Below are 7541 nucleotides of genomic sequence, written 5' to 3'. Positions count from 1 at the left end.
ACTCCAGTCCAGACTGGGCGACAGACGGAGACTCCGTCTCAAAAAAAAAAAAAAAAAAAGCGACGGCGCGGCGTGGCGGAGGCTCGGGCTGCGATGGTGGTGACAGAAGCTGGGGGCGGGTAGGGGTAAGCGTGGGAGAGGCGGCTGCACGGGAGCCAGGACCAGGCCCCGGATTCCTGTCCTCAAGGCCTCTTTGAGCCATCTTCTGGTTTGGTGCCCAGTGGAGGAGGAGCTTCAGGGTGTCGGCAGGGATCTCCGGACTCCTTTTCCGATCCTATTTTGGACCCCACCGGGTGAACAGGGATGGGCTCACAATCTGGTGAGGCAGAGAGGGCATCGCTGGGGCACAGAAAGATCCCATGGGCCTCAAGGTGTGGTGTCAGCTGAAAACTCACTGACCCATGAACCCACCTCCTCCCTCCTCCTTGGGTGGAGCAGTGGCCTGCCCAGGTCTCCAAAGCCCAGGGGCTCCTGCATCCTGACACTGCTTTCTGGGACACGTGCAAACAGGGACAAGGCCGAGCCTGACGTGGAGCAAATCTGACCACACGTGGCACTGGCGTCCCCTAAGAGCAGACGGAGTGAGCGTGTGTCTCTGAAGCCATATGCGGCAATGGCGAGACCGACAATTATGTCCAGGCATGCGCCCGGGGGGCACAGTTGACCTGCCCAAAGAAGCCAAGGAAAAGCAAAGCACACCTGGGAACTAGGAAAGGGCCTGTGCCACACAGTCCAAGCCACATTCAAGGATGCCTGCCTGAGGAGCTAAGAGGTTTATGCAAAGTACAGCCCACCCCCACCCCTCCGCCGGCTAGGTAGCCGTGACGCATCCTCCCCTTCACCCAGCCCAAGCCCGGTCCCTTTGGCTCCCTGACACAATGCAACCTCCCCTGCACCCAGCCCAAGCTGGGTCCCTTTGCCTCCCACTCCCACCCAGGAGGAGAGGAACTGGAGGTCCCTCAAGAATGAGACAGTAAGTGCAGATGAAATGCAACACCGCCTTTCCTAGAAGACAAAAGCCAGCCACAGGTGCCTATTGCTCATCCTAGATCTAGATGAACCACGCAGCCATCAGGAGGGAGTTTCCCTTTCCAAGACAGGTGTGGAAGCCCAGAGCTTCAGGATTGTCACACCTGCCCAATCAACCAGAAATAGGTTTGGAGAGGGAAACAACCATGAAACGGATCTCCACGAAGTTTCTTCTGATGGACTCCAAAGTGTTCTTTGTTGACATTGAGACAGACCAAGAAGACTCTAGGCCCCTCAGAAACATGGCAGATAGAGCAAGAGGGAGGAGAGAGCAGATGCCAGAGCCCAGATGGAATACAGTACAATGCTACCGCCATGGGCATCCAGGAAGGAGTGCCAAATGGGAGACTTGCCAGAAAGGCAAGCGTTTGAGTGATAGAGGCCCTTGCCACATCCTGTTCCTGGCTTCTTCTCCAAGCCTGTGTCACGGTGGGGCTACATTTCTTTTTTTTCTTCTTTTTTTTTTTCTTTTGAGAATAATTCTCACTCTTGTCCCCCAGGCTGGAGTGCAATGGTGCGATCTCGGCTCACTGCCACCTCCACCTCCCGGGTTCAAGTGATTCTCCTGCCTCAGCCTCCCGAGTAGCTGGGACTACAGGCGCCTACCACCATGCCCGGCTAATTTCTGTATTTTTACTAGAGATGGGGCTTCACCATGTTGGCCAGGCTGGTCTCGAACTTCTGACCTCAGGCGATCCGCCCACCTCGGCCTCCCAAAGTGCTGGGATTACAGGCGTGAGTCATGGCGCCTGGCTGGGGCTACATTTCTTAATGACAGGAGAAGGCATGGGGACTTAGAACCAACTTCTTTGATGTCGGTCTGCACCCCTCCCTCAGGAGGACAATGAGCTCCTGGGAGGCTTTGGTCCTTGGGTGTGGTGGGTTGTCTTGATCCTAGAAAAGAGGCCACTCAAGATGGGGAGAAGATTTCAACCCCTGCGGGTCCGACGCAGCTCCCAATGTCGCTGAGGCCTTCAGAAACCCAAAGTGGCATCGCTGGGAAAACGACTGACAACCGGTCACACGACCCAGGCAGAGACCCAGAAAGAGGCTCACCAAAGACAGGCTGACATGCAAGAAACCACCCTCCAGTGCACAGGGCACATTAGTCCCAAACACGCACACAAGCACACACAAAGAAAGAGACACAGAGAGACAGACAGAGGAGAGAAAGAGAGACATACACACACACAGACATACAGCAGTGGCACAGAAACACCCACCCCAAGGCAGCCCCAGAAGCTGCCGGGTTCTGCTCTTGGGGAGAACGACCCTCGGGTAAGACAGCAGCCCACGGGCCCGCAATCAGGCCTGTCCTCGAGATCACAGGGGGCACGACTTGTGGTGAGACTCTCCCACACACCGTCCCGGCAGGCCTGAGACTTGGATGGCGCGCTGCTTCCCCGGGACTCCTCTGCCTGAGGTTTCTTCATCCCGTTCAGCTCTCCGCGAATCCTAGTGTCCGAAAACCATCCTGTGACCCCTGAGAGAGGTCAGGCCAGAACCTCAACACCAAGGCACTGCCACGGAGGGCTCTTGTTTCGCCAAGCATCAAGGACCCATCCCCCGGGCGATGGTGGGGGTCACTGTGACTCGAGAATCGCCTCGCGCCTCGCGCCTCGCGCATGCGCATTTTCTAAACCAACTCGTGTTGGGCTCCTGGAAGTCAGTTTGTGGCTTCCTCAAAAATGGCAGAGCCTGTGGCAGTGGCGGTGGCTGTGGGGGCTGCTTGGACCGCAGCGTCCGAAGCTGGGTGGGGGGCATATAGGGGGATGTGTGAGAGAGTGGGCTGCCTTGCCAGTGCCAGTCCCCTGGGAGTCCTGTACTTTGGACCTCCTTGAACCTTCTTCTTCGGTGCCCGGTGGAGGCAGAGCTTCAGGGCGTTCCAGACTCCTCTTCCCATCTGATTTTGGGTCCCGCAGAGTGAGCAGGGATGGGGTTACAATCTAGTGAGGCTGGGACAGCCTCCCTGGGGCCTTAAGGCATGGTGACATGAGCTCACTGCCTTTGTCCTCCCTGACCAGAGCAGTAATCTGCCCGGTCTTCAAAGCTGGCCTGCAGCTTTGAAACGACTTGGCCAGATCCACTGTGACATCTCATCTTCCCAGCATTCCTCTTTCACCGCTCATTTCCAAAGCTTGATTTTCCACAGACCAGCATGAGGCGGGGAGCCTCTCACAGCATCGTCAGTAGGGTTGCCATACTAACGCTAATCATCCGCTGGGCTCACCCTGCCCTTGCCCTCTACCCCCATTCCCTCACCTTTCCCATTGCCATGCCCCTCCGGACATGTGCATTGCAGCCCCTCCCTATGGAAGGGCTTAAGACCCGCAGGCCGGCCACTTCTCTTGGCATCTTTCGATCCCATGTGGAAAGCTCCCTTCTGGGTATCTAAAACCGTCAGTTCACTGCCTGAAGTGAAAACACCCAGTCCCTGGTAACCTGGCACTTCCCTTTTCAAAGCCACCTAAATTTAGCTCTATCTCTCTGGGGTGTCACAAATCCCCCAGCACCCCAGGAGCACCCGTTGGACCCCGGGCTGGATTGCAGATATGTTAAAGACGAAGATCCAAGTCAGACTGGGTCAGCTTTATTTATTTATTTATTCATTCATTCATTTATTCATTCATCTTTTGAGACTGAGTCTCACCCTGTCTCCTAGGCTGGAGTGCAGTGGTGCAATCTTGGCTCACTGCAACCTCCACCTCCCGGGTTCAAACAATTCTCCTGCCTCTGTATCCCAAGTAGCCAGGATTACAGGCGCCCACCACCACGCCTGGCTAATTTTTTGTATTTTTATTAGAGACGGGGTTTCACCGTATTGGCCAGGCTGGTCTCGAACTCCTGACCTTGGGCGATCCACCTGTCTCGGCCTCCCAGAGTGCTGGGATTACAGGCATGAGCCACCACTCCCAGCCCTTGGGTCAGCTTTATACTTGGTCATTTTATTTCCAATTCTTCTCTCTCAAAATGTAAGTCACTTGTTGCCATTGTGATTATTCCACATGAATTGTGATCATATGGAACTGGTGACACGTGTTCTTATTTCCCTTTCAATTACAAAATGAGCTCTATGTTCTTAGCCATCAAATATCACCAACACCTGCCACTTTAGTTTCAACTCTGGTTCCTATTTCAAGGTGACCACTCAAGGTTGCAAATCACAGGAACACATATGTTTTAATCAAAAAAGTTTTACCCCCTGAGGTAATGTAATTTGGTTTTTATTTGTTGTATTTTCAGATCCGTAAAGCCTACAAATATTAATAAAATACAGTTCATGATGAGTTAATTTTTATTGAATAGTAAAATAAATACATGTCAAGAGTGGCTCTGGCTTCAGGTATAACTTTCATCAGGGCTGAAGTGTTATAACCAGTGGTCAAGGAGAAATGTCAGTGTATAATCTGACCTCCTACACTGGAATTATGCATCAATGCTTTAAATGTCTGAAAAGAATTAATGTCACAGAGGGAAATAAATGAAATGGAAGAAAATAGAAAAGTTACAAATTAGTTTAAGAAGGAATTAAACCTGGTTTTAAAATAAAGACATACAAATAAGAAAAATACTGAAGAACAATTAGCATAGGTAGAGCAGCACTGAATGTATGATAGGAAAGAAATGTATTTAGAAATATTAGTTTCTGAGTTAAGTTTATAGATGTAGAGATCTGACAAAGAGTTGCTTCTACAATAAACAAACAAAAAAGCTGGAGAAAATGCAAATGAATGAATGGCTTGTTCTGAGCCCTTTGGAGAAATGAGGTCACAGAGGAGATGACAAACCCAACATCAAGGCATGCAGGAGCCTGCAGGTCACGCAGGCCCCAGGCTTTTATGATTACCTGGAAGACCATGGAAACTAGTAAAATTAAAGCAGGATTTTTGAACTAGTTCCTGGTGGCTGTGTGTGGGTGGGTGGGTGAAGGGCAATGAGAAATCCTGGAGTCTACAGACATAGGGTTTACACCTTTGTGTATAATTTTTCTAGGAACCCTACAAGGCCTGTCAGGGAGGGTAGGGTTCAATCCTGAGAATACTTCCCCCATGGTGCTGATGGGGAGGGACTACTATTCCACCCACTGCTACAACTCTGGAGACATAGCTTTCCCATCTCTCCTATAGAACACAAGGCCCCGGGAAAGAGCATCCAAACCTGAGCCAGGGGGAACTGTGAAAAAACTCACTGCAGCTGATGGTGGAAAAACAAGGTCAACACCCACATCTCTGCCCAGATACATCTCCCATAAAAAAACGAAAGCATTACTTTACAGGGCACTGTTGCAGACCCACTCCCACTTCAACTAGGAGCTAGGAACATGGACCAGGAGCCTCTCTACCACTGGGGGAGGGACGGTAATCTGCTCTTGTCCTGGCATTGCATCTACAGGAGGGGCAGGAAACTGTGAAGATCAGTAACCCCACACCCCAGTTCACGGTGCTGAGTGTGAGGCTTCCTCAGAACATCAGATATCTCCTCATTCCCTCCCCCGTGCTACCAGGCTAAGAAGCACGGAATAAAAAGAACAGTGGAACTTGTTATAGCTGGGCCAAGTGCAAGAGACCATCTCTGGTAAGCAGCATAAAGGGAAGGCACTGCAAACCTGGGCGATATTAGCAAAGTATCATGAGAAGGATTTGAATCCCCTGGTTCTCAGAAGGATATTGCTGCCGTAACAAACTCTAATCCCAGCCTACCTCTCAACTACGTTACCACAAACCCCTACCCTAAGGCGTACCTAAGGGAAAACTGCTCATCAATAACCTAAAAACTACCCTCTATCAGTGTCAGTGGGCTGATGAAAGAAGTAAAAATAAAAAACCTATTTACCCCCAATGCACTATCCTATACAACAATACTACTGCTTTCAACAAAAATTACAAGCCAAGACATCCCATTTTATGTTTATGTGAGATCTTTGTTTGTGTCAAAACCAAATTAAGGTCGGAGCGGGGTGTTCAGGAGGCTCGGAGCGGGGAGTTCAGGAGGCTCGTACCCAGGCGATGCGGGGCGTTACTCCTCCCGCCTGCCATGGCCGCGCCGAGTCGGGAAGGCCGAGGGGACGCTCCCGGGGAAGGCGATCACGGCAGGCAGCCTGGCCAGCGGCATCTACACCTATATTCCGTTTCCCACCCAGCACGTGAGGACCGACGAGCGCTCGCCCCCTCCAGGTACCAGGCATGGGGGCCTGTGGGGCACAGTCACAGCCACAGCGTCTTGGGCCTGGACCGCGGCCTCAGCTCGCTGCTCTGCGGCTCCATCCCCGAGGCAGCGTCAGGTTCCGGACATTAGAGTTCCTCAGCACCCAGATGCGGGATGCCCAGGGACTGCTGAACAGCAGGCGCGGGCTGCTGTGCGGCCTGGACGCCGGCGTGGCCGAGGCCGTGGTGGCCGCCCATCCCATGGAGACCATCAAAGTGGAGTTCATCCACGACCAGACCTCCCCAAACCCATGAACAGAGAATTCTTTGGGGTTAGGGAGACTGTGCGGGAACAAGAGCTGAGGGGACTTCCCAGGGCCTCACGGCCGCCGCGCTGAAGCAAGGCCGGAGCCAAGCCACTGCTTCTTCGTCCTGACCTGCCTGCAGCAACTGGTACTGAAGGGACAAACCCATGAATCCGCTGATCACTGGGGTCTTCTGAGCCATTGCGGGCGCAGCCAGCGTCTTCGGAAACGTCCCTCTAGACGGCATCGAGACCCAGATGCGGGGCGTGGAAGTGCACAAACACCGGAACAGTGGACTGCAGCTGCAGATCTCGAGGAAGGAGGGGCTCAGCGCCTTCACAAGGGCACTGGCCCCCGCCAGTCACTGAGTGGGTCTGCCTGGATGTGGCCATAGCATTTATCATCTACAATGAGGTGGTGAAGCCGCTCAACAAAGTGTGGAAGACGGACTAATCCCAGAGGGGCTGCGAGGGGAGGCTCCAGGCACCTCCAGAGTGGCCGCCACCCTTGTCTCACAGGATTCCAAGGCAGAAGTGCCAAAAGGCCCCTTCCCACATCCCTTGAGCTCTGCGGCCTGCCCTGTGCATTGTGGCATCAAGTCCCTGTGTCCCATAGTGCCATGTCTTCCCTGTAGTCAGTGTGTGACACCACCACCGTGTACACTTGTCTGGCCCAGCCATGGCTGGCTGTCCATCTGACCTGTGAATCTGTGCCCAGTTGTCCATGTGCTTACTGTGAGCCTGGGCCTGTGTTTCATGTTCTGTGTCATGTGACACTGTGCTCCGCCTGCTGGGGGTACTTGTGTGGCCTGGGTCCTTGGCTCTGTAGGTCTGACCCGGTCCCAGTCTGGTGCCTTCCACCCTGCCCTGGCCTATCACGGCTGCCACCGGGCCTCGGCCTGTTTTCACTGCATTCAAGGGGCTGCACCCCCCACCTTCACCCACCATTGGCCTTAATTGGCCCTCTGGGCCTCTGTTGGCCCAGGACAGGGTGGCACCCACAACTCTCAGGACCACCCTGCTGAGGCAGAATAAACCGAATCCCGTTGAAAAAAAACTGGAAA

At 53.3% G+C, this 7541-nt stretch overlaps 1 pseudogene; it reads left to right on the top strand.

The window, feature by feature from the left end:
• Positions 1 to 1344: 1344 nt before the first annotated feature.
• On the top strand, positions 1345 to 6931 carry LOC115837062 (annotated as a pseudogene).
• Positions 6932 to 7541: the final 610 nt, after the last annotated feature.

The sequence above is a fragment of the Nomascus leucogenys genome, chromosome 2 (genome assembly GCF_006542625.1).
Source record: "Nomascus leucogenys isolate Asia chromosome 2, Asia_NLE_v1, whole genome shotgun sequence".
Lineage (NCBI taxonomy): Eukaryota > Metazoa > Chordata > Mammalia > Primates > Hylobatidae > Nomascus > Nomascus leucogenys.
This window is presented reverse-complemented; position numbering and strand designations above follow the sequence as displayed.